The following is a 17101-nucleotide window of genomic DNA, read 5'->3' as shown; positions in this document are numbered from 1 at the left end:
AACATATCTGGCATAAGCCTTGATGATTTCTTTTTTGGAAAAGCTCTTTCTCTCACTCTCTTTTTCTGTTCCCAGTCTTCTTTCTTTTTCACTCTCTAACTCATACCGTTTTTAAACTCATTCATTTGCTTATTTCTGTTTAGCATTTTGTCCATCAAATGGAATGTTTATATATATTAATACCTCAGTGAGAGTATCATAATGGCATCAGGCAGATTCAGAATATAATGTACATTCCTGCCCTGCAGGGTCAGGTGTGTGGCTCAAATCTGCTGATATGAAAGATGAACTCCATATATTCTTCCTGGTTATGGTAGGGGATATTATGTTTAAGGCAGGTAAGACTTTAATGGGGATGAGAAAGAGTCTAGAGACAGGTTCATAAGTGAAAATTATGCATAGAAACTGTCAAGACTTCGCTCTTTCATGCACTTATTAAATGAATTGTTAATGATTTATGCATATTAATAGCTTCATGTATTTTGGAAATTAAAAAAAGAGTCAACAATGTTTTTGGCATGCATTATTTTATCTCATGCTGGTGATCTCTGAATATGGTTTAAATGTATGCATGGTAGGTATGCAGAACAGTTTCGTATTCTAGTTCAATCTTTGAAGGCAAGTACTGTAACTCTGTACTCCAAAAATACATGACAAATGAGAAATGAGCTTAAAGTCATGGAATTAATGATATTTTGTTAGGCTACTGCAGGGTTTCTTAATCTTAACATTATAGACATTTTGGTCTGGTAATTCTTTGTTTGGGGGTTGTCCTGTGCATTTTAGTCTGTTTAGCAGACCCTACCAATTAGATGCCAGTAGTAACCCTGGACCCTACCAATTAGATGCCAGTAGTAACCCCCTTACGCCCTCTGAGTTGTGAGGATTAAAAGTGTCTTCAGACTTTGCTGAATGTCGCCTCGGGGCTAAACCTCTCCTGTTGAGAACCACTGGTCCACTGGTAGGATTAGCTTGCTTCCAAGTCAAGCTAAGGCTTCTGAACTTTAGTAAGACTGTAGACCCAGATGGAGAGGCAAATCAGGAAGAAGGTATATGTGTAGTATGTTTAGATTAGACATCAGTCATGCCTTTTATGGCTCCATCATCATCCATAAGAACCTATTAGAGCATTACATCACGAGACAACATCAGCGACACTGAGGTACTTACATGCCAGCATGAAAACGATGCTTGCTCCAATAGATTATTTTCTGGAACTGAGCAGTGCAGAGAGGTTGGTGGCCTTGTAGGCAGCTGCGGTTTTGTGAGGTGAAGTGGAACAACTGTACCCAGGGCAAAAGAAACCTTGAAACACGGCCTGAGGAGTAGAAGCTCAGATGTGACAAGTGGGAAAGCAGCAGCAGTTGCCTACAAAGAGGGTGGCAGTTACTGAGTGGGAGGCTTTTCTTGACTAGAGGTAACTTGAATTCTTTAAAGTTCCTTGGCATTTGTTCCTTCTGAACATCTGCAAGCACTTCCAGTTCCCCAGAGGAACTTGAGTTCCATGCACAGTCCAGCTGGGCCTAGAGCCTGTGACCGCAGTAAACAGACTGATGCTTTCTCACTATTCCCCATATTTCTTGGGCTTGGTTCCTTCTACCCTTTCCAGGTGAAGATAAGCTGGGGCAGGGGCAACTAGGAGCTGAGTACTTCTAATTTCTTTCTGTTTTAGTTATGATACTACCTCCCCAAAGTGAAGTAAAGAAGAGGGGCCCATTTCTTGTTAATTCTTGTCTCCATGATCCAATTAAATGATGTTTGTTATCCTTGACATTTCCCCATAGCACATTCTGAACTTCAGCCTACGTAATGCTGTTAGTTAAAATCTGTGTAAGCACCAGACATCCTTCCTTATTTATGTTTTTTAATTTTACATTTAACACATATTTTTTAAGGAATATGTTTTAAAGGTATATTCTGTTTATTTAGAATTCTAAAGAACCAGTGTAATTTGCTGATTTCTAAGTTATAGAATTCTTAAAAATGTGTAGCTGCTCACTAGGTGATTTAAAAGAGGGTGGTTTCAAGACTGAAGTGAATGGTGCATCTTCTTTTGAAGTGAGATTGTGCTTCAGTGAGAGTTTGAATGTGGATGCTGAGTACATTTCAGAGGTAGGGGATTATGGGTGATCGTTGAAAGCCTGTTTAGTTGCTCAGATCTTTTTGATAACAGGCTGTTTCAAGTTAGTTTTGGTCTTTCCAGGTGCCATAGTTGCCCAAACACACCTGGTACTTTCAGACACCCATGCGTTTGCTTGTGCTCTGCCAGCTGCTTGAAATAACTTTCTTTCTGAAGTCCAGCTGAGGAAATTCTTCACCTCCTTCCCACAATTCTTTGAACCCAAGGCACAGTGTCCCCCTCCCCATTTTTTTTTTTTTTTAAATTTCGGCCAAGCCACACAGCTTTCGGGATCTCATTTCCCTGACCAGGGATTGAAAGCAGGCCATGGCAGTGAAAGCACCACATCCTAACCACTGGACCACCAGGGAACTCTCCCCGTGTTAATGTGTCTTAATTTGCTGTGATTCTTACAATGAATAGCATATCATAATCAAATAGGTGACTTTTTTCCTTAATGGTATGTAAAGTAATGGTTTATTTTGTAACTGATGGTGATTTAGATTTGATGAAATACAGTATATGAATCTGCACTGCCAATGTGTTATCCAAGTAGAAATGTGCAGTAGGCACTTTGGAGTGACTGTCTGGATCTTTGGAAAGGTGAAGGTACCAAATGCATTCACCCATCCCAACATTCGTCAAAGTCTCAGTCCTTTACAGCATCAACTCTAAGGCGGAAAAGCACACTCCTGAGAGATCATGTAATCTGAGGATTGATGAGAAACCAGTGAGGATGTAAATTTATACAGCTGTGTAACTATCACCAAAATCCAAATTTTGGGATCTTTCTATCACCCCAAATAGATCTCTCAGGCCCCTGTGCAGTTAATCACTGATCTGCTCTCTATGTCCATAGATTTTTTTCTGGGCATTTCATATAACTTGAATGATATAGTAAGTGGTCTTTTGCACCTGGATTATTTCATTTAACATCATGTTTTTTGAGGTTCATCCATGTTGTAGTATTTATCAGTAGTTCATTCCTTTTTATTGCTGAATAATATTTCGTTGTCTAGATGGACCACATTTTGTTTATCCATTTACCAGTTCATGGGTGTTTTTGTTATTATGAATAATAATAAGAACATTCACATATAAGTCTTTGTGTGGATATATGTTTTCATTTCTCTTGGGTAGATACAGAATAATTTCTTGATCAAGAATCTGTGGATTCTTGTCTCAAGAGCAGGATGTTCTATAGACATCTTTGCAATTTTCGTTTTTACATGGGGTTGTATTGAAACCTTGAGTTATATACCTAAAAATTAAAATACTAATGAGTATGTGAATATGAGAAGTGCAGCTAAAAGGCTGTTAAAATTTACTTGGCATCTGGTACAATTTACTGTCATTCACTAGTAACTACCTCCAGTCTTCCTGTCTGGAATAAAAATGACATACATTATATTTACTACTCTGCTAATACCACCAAAAAGCCTAGCAATTTTCATTTCCAGACTGCTCTGAGGCAATGTAGCAATCTAATTCTTTAAAACTGTGTCCTTGAATGTATCAGTTCATCTCCTCCCTTTTTTGTCCCTTTATGTTTGAAGGACATTTTACATTTGACAACTGGGATTTAGATTGATTCTTAAAGGGGCTAAGAGGAAAAATGTTATTTGTTTTAAAACCTTTTCAAATCCAGAACAACATGCAAGATAGTTTATTTGCCAGAGAAGTTAAGAGGTTAGAAAATTTCCCCTACCTTGATTTGCTCTGTTCCCTGGCTTCTTACAACTGCAGAGCAATCTAGAGTCCAATTCTACATTTGTATATTTTTGACAGTATGAATAGGGAAAATGTGATGATGATGAATGTTAAAATAATGTTAACAGTAACACTTCTCAGGACATTTCAGCTAAGTTGGTAGTGATAGAATAAGACTTATAATATGGTCATTCATTCATTCATTGATTCATCTATTCATTAAACTAAACTTTTATTATTTCTACAGGTATTTATGTAGCATCTTCCCTGTGCTTGACACTGAGCTAGGCACCCTGATTACAGCTGTGAACAGCAGTTTAAATTGTACATAGTAAAGAAAGAAGCTATTTAGCAGATGGTTTTCCCAACTAATTAAAAAAAGAGTTAATTTGCTTTGGAAGAAGAAATTTGCAACTTTGAGTTACTTGGTTTAAAGATCCTTGGGGCTTCCCTTCAACTCTTTGATATAATAGCTTGGTCGGCATTTTTCCTAAATCACCTATGAATTTGGTACTGAGCAACTTCTAAGATCAGGCAAAACATGACCAAGGACAAGAAGAATCATTCTCTAAAGTGAAAATTCCAAGACCTCCAAGATGAGGCCTTCTGAACCCTATGTCTCTTGTTGAAACCTAAGGAGAAAGATATAAATATTGTTCAAAAATAAAAATGCAAGATTAATTACAAGCATTTCACACAGAATAAAAATGTGGTGCTGTGTTCTATTCACCTAAAATTCTTGCACATTTCTTTACACTACTGATCTTGTACAAGATGCTTAATGTTCGCTTCAGTTGAGCGTGACACAATAGATCCTTAGTTAAAAATGACTGCTCTCTTGGGTACCAGATTCCCAGATTAATTTCCAGATGAAGCATGATTTAATTTTTAAATTCAAACTTTTCTGCATCAAAATGAGCACTCATCAGATGACATCTGGGGAGTGAAACTTCTTATAAACTAGAGAAAATGCTATCCTAAGTTTTGGGAAGAAAGCCTAGAAACTAATGATGCCGTCATCTAAGAGAAAAATCATTTTCAACGCAGGCATATATCAAGTTACACTTCAAATTTATTAAATTCTAATTCATAGGGTTATGGAGTTGTCCAGTGACCCTACAAAGACAATCTTACTGTAGTCCAGCATCTATACTACATTTTCCAAAGTGTGGACATCCATAATACTGGTTGAGTCATACCAGGATCACTCTTGTTTCTTTCTAGACTTTTCTTATATAACATTAACAAAACATTGAGTTCCAGTATTGTGACGTTGTGATTTATAATAAGAAATATATATTTGGGTTTTGTCCCCATCCCTAGCACAGAGCTCCTAAAACCCTTGGAATTTCCTAAGTGATAAGAGCCATAAAGGTGTCTTGATTTTCATAATAAACCCCTTTCAACCACATCTGAGTGTATGTTAATGAGGTGACTTTTGGAAAGCACATAAGTATGGGGGCTGGTTGCCAGGAGAACTAACCGTGTAATTAGATGGTTGGAACTTTCAGTCCCACTTGCCTGCCGTTGGGGAGGGAAGAGGAGTGGAGGTTGAATCAGTCACTGATGGCCAATGATTTAATCAATTGTGCCTGTGTAATGAAGTCTTCATAAAACTCCAGAAGGACGGGGTTTGGAGTTTCTGGGTTGGTGAAAGCATGAAGATTCAGGGAGAGTGCTGCACCCAGAGAACATGGAAGCTTCCAGCCCCTTCCCACATAGCTTGCCCTATGCATCTCTTCCATCTGGCTGTTCCTGAGCTATATCCTTTTATAATAAAGTAGTAATCTAGTAAATAAAGTGTTTCTCTGAGTTCTTTGAGCCACTCTAGCAAATTAATTGGGTGGTGGGAACCACTGGTCTACAGCTGGTAGGTCAGAAACACAGGTGATAATCTGGACTTGTGATTGGCATCTTGAAGCGGTGGAGGCGGGGGTGAGCAAGCCTTGTGGGTCTGAACCCTTAACCTGTAGGATCTGATGCTATCTCCAGGTAGATAGTGTTAGAGTTGAGTTAAATTGTAGGACACCCAGCTGGTGTTGCAGAAAATTGCTTGGTGGTATTAAACACACACACACACACACACACACCCCCGAAGTATCAACCAGCGCCAAATTAGTAAGTGCAATTTAAAGATTCTCTATTTGTTAGTGCAATAGCTTTTAAGTAGAAAAAACTGTGTTTGGTTTTGAACTATCAGAATAGGAATACAACCTATGTTTATTGTCTACCGGGATTAGATCAGAGATGATCTGAGTTCCATAAATATGCCTTCACTACCACAGGCCCACAGGAGAAAGTGAGGATTTTGACTATCCAAGGAAGCATGCCCTAAGGAACACTCAGCCTCCTGTTTTCTCCCGGTGTTATGCATATGCGGATGGTGGCCAGGTGGAGGGTTTGGCTAGCCCCGCTAATTGCTTTTATCTGGAGGAATAAGCGAATAGTGCAGTAACAGTGTGCTACCCCTAGGTACAAATTAAACAGCACTAAAGTGCACTTAGAAGAAATTAGCCAAGTTCCAGAATGGAAAGTGACTTTAAAAAATTCATTCTCTTTTTATTTCAATTTTACGATTAATGGGAAATGAATAAATGAAAAGACCAAGCAGAGAGAGGAAATGGTAAGGGCTTAATACAACACAAAGCTTTTATGGATATTATATTTGAATGGACTGAATAAAGGAGATGATTTGTAATCATTTTCCTAGTTTTAAAGATCATTATTACTTAGAAAAAATTATTATTTTGGAAATCCCCAGGCTAAGCCAGTGTACTTTGGATTTCAAAGTACAGAAATCACAAAATTTTTATTTGTTCTCCCGAATAGAAGCAATGCTATAGCTGTCCTCTCTCTCTCTGTCTAGGCAGATGTGAGTTTTCTTTATGTTGTATCAAGGCAGAAGACTTAGTCCCGGGCATAATATGAACTGCTTACACTTGAAGTTAAAATTATACTTCTAACAACTTTGGTGTGTAAAAAATGGTACAGCATTGGCACACCATTGGTATATGTTTCACAAAATATAAGGAGAACAAATAGATTCCTAAACAGGTAAAAGGCATTCCACAGTATACAAAATTCAACTGTTCTTCCTTCTCCTAGTTTGAAATATTATCTGATCAGTTGGATGGATCAGTTAAAGACCATCACTGTATTATTTATGAAGACCTTACTCTGTGCCAGGCTCAGTACTAACAACTTACCATAGATTGTCTATTTTGGTTTTCATATTTGTTCTATGAATTACACCTATATTATATTTGAAGAAACTGGGACTTAGAAAAAAGGAATTGTTCAAGGTCACACGATTGGTCAGGGAGCCCAGAACTGAATCAGAGACATTATGTTTATTTGTACTTGAAAGAACAGGAAGGCAGACCTGTGTAAGTCTGGAAAGGGGAGAGTCATCTGAAAAAAAAAAAAAAAAAGAGTGTGAATTCAGGTGTGACTTTCACACAGATGCTTCTACCTGCCTCTTGATTGAGTCTTCTCCATGGTGAATTAAGAACAAAATAACACAAAAACTTCATGTCAGAACATTGAAGTAATTGGACTAGATCTCATTTTCTTTGGCTAGACAACGTAGTATTAAGTGCTTTCTCCCAACTGGCATTCTTATAAATTATAATTATTTTTTTCAGACAGTTTTCTACACAGGTGGCTGAGTTTTTTGTTGCAGAATTAGTTCAGATGGTCTCACAAAATTATGTTAAATGTTGTTACATGTGCTTTACTGAAATGAAATATTTAACATTTAATGAATTCCTTTTCCTCACTGAGAAGTCTAATCTATCTGGCACAATTTGAAAATAAATTTTATTTATGAGTCTCTTGTTTTCCTATTGTTTCCATATTTATTCAGTATCTTTTATTAACTACTTACTCGGGGATTTAACCATCTTCTGGATTACTCAGCCATGGTCCAGAAGGCCAACCAGAAAATTCAGTGGTCTCTAAGAGAATAATCATATAAGATGCTTCTAGAATATTATTTGAGGAGGAGGGTGATAAGTGTGTGTGTGTAGTATCGTTACACTTTTGAGTGCTGTGTATTTGAGGTATGTGAATAACAATTTTAAATGCTTGAATTTCCTTCCAATCTTCTTGAGTATCCAGAAATATTTTTAGGGTTTTGTTAATACTAATTTCTGTAACAATATGGGATTAACTAATGTAACCTTAGTTTCTATAGGATGAACTTGATATTTAAGTGATAAAAATTATGTCAAACATTCTACTTTGGAGATTGGATGACTTTAGTGACTGTATATTGACTAAAGTTAGCAAATATTTGCCCATTTCCATTCTGAGCTGTGGAGACTACTTTCTTTCTTTCACTTGTGACAGAGAAGCCTGGCCTGGAGCAGGCTGCATCCATCTCACACCTTGGCCTCATTTCATGATGCGTTTCCCTCTGTGCCCAAACCTCCACTGCGCGCCATGGATGGACCAATTCAAGGGCCTGTCCTGATCGGCCTGCTCCTGTGCTCGGTGCGTCAAGAAGGGGATTCCGGAAAGTGAGAAAAGAGAATGAAGAGAAGGAAGAGAATGAGAGGAGGAAGTAAGGAAAGAGTGAAGGGAAGACAGATACAGGAAGAAATAGTGAGAAACTGCAGGAAAAGGGAGCAGGAAGGGGATTAAGAGATTTAGGCCAAATCTGGGGAAAGGGAGGAATACGAAGCAGCAGAGAAGACTCTTTCTCCTGTAGCTTTCTTCTCTTAAAGCAGGCGTCTCAGCGTGAGATCCATAGAGAAAAATCAGGGAGTTTGTGAGTTGGGATTTGAAAAAATTACGTGATTATTTCCTCTCACTTCTAACTACAAGTTGGCATAGCCCTCAACTGTGAATTTAAGCCACAAACCACTGTCATATTAGCAACACCCATGACTTTGTCTTTAATAGAAATAACAAATGTTTTCATGTTACAATGTAATTGTTGCAGATATCTTGAAATATTAACTATCCTCACAACTACTTTGAAATTATGGTAGTTACTAGACTTGCCACTAGATCTTCTTATTTCATGCTTTAATAAAAAAAGCACATACACTATATCATACATTTGGTTTTTAAATATTTTAAACTGTTTCAGTATAATCAGTTTTCTTTTTAATCTTATGAATTTTATTTTATGCATTTAAAAATATTATTCTGAGAAACGATCCATAGGCGTCACCAGATACTAAAGGGGTCGATGGCACAAAAAGGGTTAAGATCCTCTGCTGGACAGTAAAGCTTCCCACGTGAATAGCTTACAGTATAACTGAGATGTTTATGCTCTCAGTCCTCAGGGTGGCAATTTGTAGCTGGAGCAACCCCAGGCAGCTTGCCTGACCTCAGACAGCCTTGTCTGTACAGATATGAACTTTATGTGTCCTGTGATATGAGAAAAGTTGGGGGAGAACTCTTAAGTTACTAGTGATTGGACTCTTTTAACATTGGTCTTCCAAGGATACCACACTTTTTCAAATTATCTCCTACATGGTGTTATTATCTTTATTTCAGGGAAAGTGAGGGTTGATTACAGAGGGGAAGAAGAGCTTAGGGCAACAAGAAGCTCTATAAACTAAGAGGCTCAAGAGTTCGTGGGGGAGAGCCTCTCAGACAAGAACAAGATCACTCACAAGGGAAAATGGAGGCCCATTAAAGGGACTCCTTTTGGCTTCTTTCGTGGAACAGGGGAAGATGGTACATGGATTCTTCCTAAGAAATGTACTACCCCTGAGTTCCAGAGACTCTCTTCTATTTGTTTGGGCATAAAGTTCAAATGACTTTGATCTTGCCCACATTCATATCTGACCTACAAAATTTTAACTCATTAAATTTCATCTCATAGAGCATAATGCTAACAGTGTCTTTAAATATGGGTAGCTGTAAAAGGATTAATTTCTCCTCAATGCCCAAACTTCTCAATGCCCAGAGGTTTGACTGATGACTTTTCCTTCATGTAGTCATTTTCTCCCTTTTAAGTAATGTATAAGGTCAAATTTTAGTAAATCCAGAGTCATACTGCATATGTCATTTGGTACTCTCTAATCTAAACTCTGTATACATGCCAATTTCTCCTCAGTTTTTGAACAATAAAGTTATTAGAATAAAGGGCATTGTAGTTGATTGGATGGTTGGTTCTTTTTATGGTCTCCTGAAGTTTTCTCTGCGTCACTTGCTGAGTTCCCGACTTTGCAGTAAAAGGCTTTAAAGTAAATGGAATCCTTTCCTTTTTAAACTATAACAAACAGTGATGGTCCAAGGACTATACAGAAAGTGTCACACTCAGACGAGCAGTACTGAAGTGTAGAATAATATCACTAACTGGCCATCAATGACATATTCTGTTCCTTGGTATCCAGGAGACTGAAAATCACTTGGTTTTCTTTATCTAGGCCACAGCTGTCTTGGGCCTGATTCCAATCATTTTGATCTGGTGAGGATTCTTGTTGGCAACATAAATGCAGTTGAGGAGGGGCTGTAATGACATGGAAGTGACAGCTGAAATGTGTTTCCTCATTTTGATCTAGGTGCATGTTCTCAGTAGTATTGCTGGACACCATATGCTTATTCCTCTCACACATCTAGGAGAAGATTTTTTAAAGAGACCAAAAGGTATTTTTTTCCTCCATTAAACTCTGGACAAAGAGCAGTTGTGAGCCAGTGTTGGTTAATCTATCATATTATAAAGTATGAAAATCCATAAACAGAAGAAACACACATAAGTACCCCTATGTGCCCACTTAGTCTCAAAGGAATTCATTCATCAGGAGAGGTGGTGTCACAGCAGCTTTGTTAGCCTAATTATGATGTATTTCCTTTTAACTAGTTTGTATACGATAATTGATCAAAAGTCTTCATAACAGTCTTCCCAGAGCAATTCATTAGTTCAGTAAAACAGTGTAATAGTTGGAACATGCTTGCTTCATAATCATTTTGTTAGGGAAAAAAAAAAAGAACAGCAGCTGTAGTTCAGCATAGATGGCCATCTGAAACAGTTGATTTATTGAAATGAATTGACCTTGGCAGTTTCCATTCTGGGGCTTAGATAGAGAAACAAAATTAGAATTCAGTGCTGCTCACATTGCCAGAACAAAGTAATGTTGGCTCATTTTCCACTAACATTATGGGTTACACCACGGATAGAAAATTCAGAATTTATCCAGCCGTACAGATTAAGCCACACGTCTAAGTGACCAATAAATGGAGTAAAAGCATTCCCTGCTCTCCCTCCATAGGAAAATGGCAGGCCAATACCTTCTTTTAAACTTGGAACTACTATCTTATCCCAGAGCACAGACAACCGATGTAATATAACACATTCTAGCATACCAGGAAAACAATGGACTGAGACAGTTAAAGGTGAGCTTGCAAAATGATTACTCCCGCCTCCCCCTCCCCCGCTCCCCCAACACACACACACACACACACACACACACACACACAGTAAAATGGACTATCCCTCTGACTTCCATAGGGTTGCACTTCGGGAAAATCCACAGCTGCATACATTCAAAACTTTTATCCTTTTCCAATCCACCCTCTCTTCTTAAAAACGGTGGCTTAATTCATTTGGTTTAGCAGCTGCCTTCTTATAGCACATGCCTCCCAGATACACAGATTACATCGATAACTGACCATCTGTGCTCTACAGTCACCCGTATCAGCTCCAAATCTTTTTGGCTTCTCTTTCCAAGCTCTCAGTGGGATACTTGACCCTCAGGTACTGGAATGCAGTCAGAGATGCAAAGAGGTTTGGATTACACACGAGGGATGTAGAGCTGAATGATTCTATGAAAGTAGCCTGTATATGACTGTGAAGATTTTTTTTAATGCAGGGAGATTCTGCAAATACCTAAACTTATTTTCCCCTTACCTACCTTATCTTGCCTAAGAGGAAGTGGATTTTCCAGGCCAGTGCTCATTTGTTGTTGCCACTTAGCTTTTAAGGTCCAAATCAGGCTCTCGCTCACACTGCCAGGAAGAATGCTCAGCTGAATATATTATCAGCTTCCAACATTTTCTCATTCTGGAGACTTTGTGGTCTGCCTAGCTATGTTGCCTTGGGCGCCAAGTCTGTTCTGTGGGGACCAGTTGGGGAGCTCGGCAGAGAGTGCACTCGCTCACATACTAGAAAAATCATGGTCACAGGGCTAAGGGAAAACAAACCAAATCCCCAAATCCCCCAGTGAAAAGTCTTTGGTTTGCTGCTGAAGGCAGGAGTAAGAGGGCCATGCTTGGACTCTGCTTAGAGGATGGTGTAAATGAAGGAAATTTGTTGAAGGTCCAGTTCTGTTTAGTTGCTCTAGGCCCTGCCTTGGCATCCATTCTCCTCCAGGTTAGACAACATTAACTCCCAAGAGCTGCCAAGATTTTATGATCAAATGTATTCATGAACCACAGCGTGATGGAAATAAATTTGTATCTGGAATAAACAGAGAAAAGACTAGAGATTTGATTCTTACGCTCTTACTTTGCTTTCTGTGAGAAATAGCCATAACTGCACCCTTCTATGTGCAGAAGGTAGTCTGATTAAACTAGTGATTATGGGGACTAAGAGCCTAGGATTGGAGGCACAGCCTGCTTCCAGAGCTCAGCTGGGTTTCCAACTCTTTGTCTATGTTCTTAGGATAAGCAGTAAACAAGGATTGATGATTACTGAGCAATGGTGACTTCCTCTTCTTAAAGGTCTTCAGATCATGTGATTTTGGAGTATTTTCAGTATTTCATCCAAATCCAGTTGATTAGTAGCTCTTGTTGCTAATTGATTCCCTCCACTCATGGCCTCCCCCCAATTAAAATGTCCTCATGGATGTTGTTTTCTACATATTTAAGGGTATCAGTAGTGTCTATCAGAGGAAGGCCAGAGGGAGGTAGCATGGCTTGGGGACAGGGTGTGTGATGTTGGAGGAGCCACTTAACTTTTCTGAAGACAGTGTACCACTCTCAGTAATGAGAGTGTTCCTTTGACACTAAGATCCTATTGTGACCCTTAGACAGAAAAATTAATGCTTTCCTCACATACGACAGACTACATTAGTGTTTGTAAATATAAGCTACATGTATTAGCATCAACATGATATAAGTAGAAAATAAATAGTATATCTTGGAGGTGTGAAAAAAGTTAACGTACTCTCTTTCATCCCCTTCCCATTCTATTTCAGTTTCTAGCTTTGCTGTTCCCAGGAATTCTAAGGATAACGCTATTTAATATTAGCGAGAATTGGACAAAATCGGATATTTCCTGGTGTAGTTGTCTTTAGTAGTTTATGAGAAAGGCTATCCTCAGGATGTGCTTAGCCTAGGGCTTTTCCTCACCTCGTCTCTTTCCTTCTCCCCAGAGCCCTATGTCAGCAGCAATGAATGCTTAAGTAGGCTCTGTCAGGAGAACTCTTGGTGACCTTGGTAACGGTATTTAACCTTTCCATAGATCAGCATCCAAATCGCAAAGCAAAAATGACAGGGGCTGCCTCTTTCACAAGTCTGTGAGTTATGACTAAGAAAAGGGATCGTAAAACACTCTGAAAATCCTAAATGCTACAGACAGGTCTAGTAATGTTAATAATTCACCAGCTCGTTCCTGGCGGCCATCACCAGACCCTTAAAGCCAGTCCAAGTCATTTCCTAGTGGAAATGGAAAAAACTAAAATGACAAAAATTTTCACCAGTATTTGATGATTGTTAATAGGGAAACTGTGGATTTGTTGAAGTGCAAGTGAGGCATATCAGTGATCTAAGAGGGTGTTTCTCCTGTGGTTTAGCCAAGGTCATGAACTGTTAGTTAGTGTGACTCCTTTCACTAGCATTAAGTTCACAGAAGTCTCTTATAACGAGGTTTTTTTTTTTTTTTTTTTTTTGAGAAGAAAACAGATTTGGCATAAGTTACATGACAGCCACAATGAGGCTTTCTTATGTATGAAAGACATTGACAATCAGCCCCACGGGGTTTATATAATTTGAGAATATAGCTTTAAAAATCATATTACAGGAGACAGTACTTAAGATTAATAGAGGCCATTTACCTTTTTATTACATGTTTTATTAGCACTTAGCAGCTTGATTTATGAAAGAAAAAAATTGAATATAGTGTGTCAGAAGAGAAAGACTGCTTTAGAAAAATTAATATAAGAAGGTGACACTGCACTCCTCAGTTTTAGGAGAGAAAGTTGTGGAAAGTTTTCTGGAGAATGTGGCTGTGGATTCCCTGGGAGATGATCTCCTAGGAAGGGCTAAAGGAGAATTAGGGGAGGACTTCTCTGGGAAGGTGGAAATGGTGGGAAGACCAAAGGGAACGTGTTGATCGTGGGCTGTGAGGGAAAGTGGGAGACCATCCAGACAGAGGGAACAGCACCTGCAAGGCACTAAGGTGAGAAAGAGGTTGCCGTGTTCTGGGAGCAGGTAGAAGAATAGTGTGGCTGGGGCATCATCAACAGGGTGGATCACGGCAAAGTGAAGTTTAAGAGATATGCAGTTAAAACGTTTTATTAAAAACTGGTAGTTTGTAAAATAAAACCTTAGTTTACTTGTTGATGTATCAAAAGTTAATGCATCTATAATAAAATTGTGGACATAAATTTTAACACAGTGATTCCATTTCTAGGGAATTCTAAGGATATGATTAAATATATATAAAGAAGATTATATCCAAGAATGTTTATTATAGTATTGATAACTTTTTTTTAATCACACTTACTCAGTTTCTATGGTTTTATTCTTTATCCAGCTTTCTATAAGATTGATCATGTTTTTGTTATTTCTCATATTTTTCTCTACTAATTTGGAAGTTTTTAATTCTATATCTACCTTATGTTACCTTTAAATTTCTATGTGCCTTCTTAAATTCTAAAGTTAAACAGTACATCTGTATCCTCCTGTGAACCAATGTAAGGCCCTTGCAAATCCTTAATTCTGAAATCTCCCACTCATTTTCTTAGTTTTTGTCCCATATTTTAATCTCCTTGTTTTATTTTTAAAATTGTTATTTATTTATTTTTTTTTGATCAGAGCATAGTTGCTTTACAATGTTGTGTTAGTTTCTACTGGACAGTCCCTTTGGTTTCAAATCATTTCTGTTCTAGGTTCCAAATAATTCACTGTTAGCTGTGCCTGCTCTACTGCTTGACATTTTTATTCTTTTAACTTGCAATAATTTCAAACCTAGAGAAAACTTGTCAGAATAGGATGAAGAACTTTTCTTCCTGACATATTTAAGAGTAAGTGGCCGATGTGATGCCCTATCACTTCTGATTACTCTAGTGTGTAATTCTTTTTTAAAAAAATTTTTTAATTATATTTATTTTTTTATGCAGCAGGTTCTTATTAGTCATCAATTTTATATACATCAGTGTATACCTGTCAATCCCAATTGCCCAATTCATCACACCACCACCACCACCCCACTGCTTTCCCCACGTGGTGTCCATACGTTTGTTCTCTACCATCTGTGTCTCAATTTCTGCACTTCAAACTGATTCATCTGTACCATTTTTCTAGGTTCCACATATATGCATTAATATACGATATCTGTTTTTCTCTTTCTGACTTACTTCACTCTGTATGACAGTCTCTAGATCCATCCACGTCTCAACAAGTGACCCAGTCTCATCCCTTTTTATGGCTAATATTCCGTTGTATATATGTACCACATCTTCTTTATCCATTCGTCAGTCAATGGGCATTTAGGTTGCTTCCATGACCTGGCTATTGTAAACAGTGCTGCAATGAACATTGGGGTGCATGTGTCTTTTTGAATTATGGTTTTCTCAGGGTATATGCCCAGCAGTGGGACTGCTGGATCATATGGTAATTCTATTTTTAGTTTCTTAAGGAACCTCCATACTGTTCTCCATAGTGGCTGTATCAATTTACATTCCCACCAACAGTGCAAGAGGGTTCCCTTTTCTTCACACCCTCTCCAGCATTTGTTGTTTGTAGATTTTCTGATGATGCCCATTCTAACTGGTGTGAGGTGATACCTCATTGTAGTTTTGATTTGCATTTCTCTAATGATTAGTGATGTTGAGCAGCTTTTCATGTGCTTCTTGACCATCTGTATGTCTTCTTTGGAGAAATGTCTATTTAGGTCTTCTGCCCATTTTTGGATTAGGTTGTTTGTTTTTTTAATATTGAGCTGCATGAGCTGCTTATATATTTTGGAGATTAATCCTTTGTCCGTTGATTCATTTGCAAACATTGTCTCCCATTCTGAGGGTTGTCTTTTCGTCTTGTTTATGGTTTCCTTTGCTGTGAAAAAGCTTTGAAGTTTCATTAGGTCCCATTTGTTTATTTTGGTTTTTATTTCCATTACTCTAGGAGGTGGATCAAAAAAGATCTTGCTGTGATTTATGTCAAAGAGTGTTCTTCCTATGTTTTCCTCTAAGAGTTTTATAGTGTCTGGACTTATATTTAGGTCTCTAATCCATTTTGAGTTTATTTTTGTGTATGGTGTTAGGGAGTGTTCAAATTTCATTCTTTTCCATGTAGCTGTCCAGTTTTCCCAGCACCACTTATTGAAGAGACTGTCTTTTCTCCATTGTATGTCCTTGCATCCTTTGTCATAGATTAGTTGACCATAGATGCATGGGTTTACCTCTGGGCTTTCTATCTTGTTCCGTTGATCTATATTTCTGTTTTTGTGCCAGTACCATATTGTCTTCATTACTGTAGCTTTGTAGTATAGTCTGAAGTCAGGGAGTCTGATTCCTCCAGCTCCGTTTTTTTCCCTCAAGACTGCTGTGGCTATTCGGGGTCGTTTGTGTCTCCTTACAGATTTTAAGATTTTTTGTTCTAGTTCCGTAAAAAATTCCATTGATAATTTGATAAGGATTGCATTAAATCTGTAGATTGCTTTGGGTAGTATAGTCATTTTCACAATATTGATTCTTCCAATCCAAGAATATGGTATATCTCTCCATCTGTTGGTATCATCTTTAATTTCTTTTATCAGTGTCTTATAGTTTTCTGCATACAGGTCTTTTGTCTCCCTAGATAGGTTTATTCCTAGGTATTTTATTCTTTTTTTGCAATGGTAAATGGGAGTGTTTCCTTAATTTCTCTTTCAGATTTTTCATCATTAGTGTATAGGAATGCAAGAGATTTCTGTGCATTAATCTTGTATACTGCAGCTTTACCAAATTCATTGATTTGCTCTAGTAGTTTTCTGGTGGCATCTTTAGGATTCTCTATGTATAGTATCATGTCATCTGCAAACAGTGACAGTTTTACTTCTTCTTTTCCTATTTGTATTCCTTTTTATTTCTTTTTCTTCTCTGATTGCCATGG

The 17101-nt window shown here is 38.0% G+C and overlaps 1 protein-coding gene across 1 annotated transcript in view; it reads right to left on the bottom strand.

Moving 5' to 3' along the window:
* CPB1 (carboxypeptidase B1) overlaps nucleotides 1–15991 on the bottom strand; it is a 69088-nt gene extending 53097 nt beyond the window's left edge. The window contains exon 1 of the mRNA XM_082459615.1: nucleotides 1171–15991. The gene's annotated coding sequence lies outside the window, so the exon portion shown is untranslated. The remainder of the gene's footprint in view (nucleotides 1–1170) is intronic.
* Between the last annotated feature and the right edge of the window lie 1110 nt (nucleotides 15992–17101).

Source organism: Balaenoptera physalus (genome assembly GCF_965194825.1).
Source record: "Balaenoptera physalus genome assembly, chromosome: 4".
NCBI lineage: Eukaryota > Metazoa > Chordata > Mammalia > Artiodactyla > Balaenopteridae > Balaenoptera > Balaenoptera physalus.
This window is presented reverse-complemented; position numbering and strand designations above follow the sequence as displayed.